The sequence below is a fragment of the Verticillium alfalfae genome, genomic scaffold, assembly GCF_000150825.1.
Source record: "Verticillium alfalfae VaMs.102 supercont1.10 genomic scaffold, whole genome shotgun sequence".
In the NCBI taxonomy this organism is placed as follows: Eukaryota; Fungi; Ascomycota; class Sordariomycetes; order Glomerellales; family Plectosphaerellaceae; genus Verticillium; species Verticillium alfalfae.
Genome location: NW_003315029.1, coordinates 911,294 through 912,637, shown reverse-complemented (window position 1 = coordinate 912,637; position 1,344 = coordinate 911,294).

The following is a 1,344-nucleotide window of genomic DNA, read 5'->3' as shown; positions in this document are numbered from 1 at the left end:
GCACTGTCCCGTTATCTGCAACCACTTTTCACTTTCGCTAGACGGTCGGCCTGGCCTTCCCACTCGCTGGCTGGCTGGCTGGCTGGCTACCCGCTTCCCTGCCTGACTAAGACAAGACAAACTGGCTCACGATCGCGGTGGTGTTCAGTGTCAAGATAATCACACCTTCCTTCATACTGGAATCGATTGACGCCTCCAAACAACAGAGATCATGGGCTCCATCCTGACCCCCGACTGGACTGGGAAATGTGCATCGTCCGGGCTCCCGTCTGGCTCCCCGTCTGGCTCCCTCGACCCCTGATCTGTCCCGATTGTCACTTCTGGTCATGTCTAGGGGTAAGGTCTTGCGCGGGCCGGCGTGGCCCTTTGATGGACCCTCCACAAGTTGCACAGTACATTTTACTTTACATTGCGATTCAGCCCGTTCATGCCAAGTCGTCTCCCTTTCGCTTCTCATACACACACATGCTACATGCTACAAGGTGCAAGCGGGGTATGACAATCGACGTCCCTCCCTGCCGCCGACGCAGGCGGGCGCGCGCGCGGGGGCGCTCACTGGCGTTGCCATGGCGGACAAAATGGCTTTGGGCCGTCTGCGGCTTGGGATGGCATGGATTCGTCTTCGATGGGAGATCGAGACCGAGCTGCTGGGCGTTTTTGCTGAACACAAGGATGGGAAAGGGTGGAGTAGGGGCCAGAGAGGAACCGCGAGTAAGGTGAGATGGACCGAAAGAAAAAGGCACTTCGCAAGCCGCCTCTGCCGGGGTATAGTTGCAGGTATCTATTTCATCAACAAGGCGAAGAAACACCTGATCGAAGCACAGCGCGCAGCGTACAGATCGCCTCGACCACCCCTTACATATATCACACAACATGGCACAGTATGGATTCAGAGGGTAAAGATGTTGATGAGCTGTCTACGCATACTTACGGTACCCGCGCCTTGTGCGGCAGTGAGCTAGCTCCTTGAACGACCTTTTTCTTCAACCTGTGCAGTTTTCGTAATCAATCTCGCCCGGGATGTGGAGGGCTGGAGGGAAGCAGAGTCATTCGTGATCGTGTTCCCAGTCCTTGTCATTGTCACCTCCGAAGAAATTCATGCTGGCATCCTCTGCTCGCCTAACCTCCTCGCACGAGGGACATAGCCCCAGCATACGAGACGAGACGGCATGCCAAACGAGACGAGGCAAATCCAACTGCAGCCATGCCAACCTGCTGGTGCAGCCAGCCCAGTACGCGACGCCGTAGGCTCTCAAGGGGCCCCTGTTGGAAAGTCTGGTCTCTTCGTACCCGGATGAGGCTGCCATTCGAGAGGTGGATTCAAAGAATGGTTCAGTCCAATGA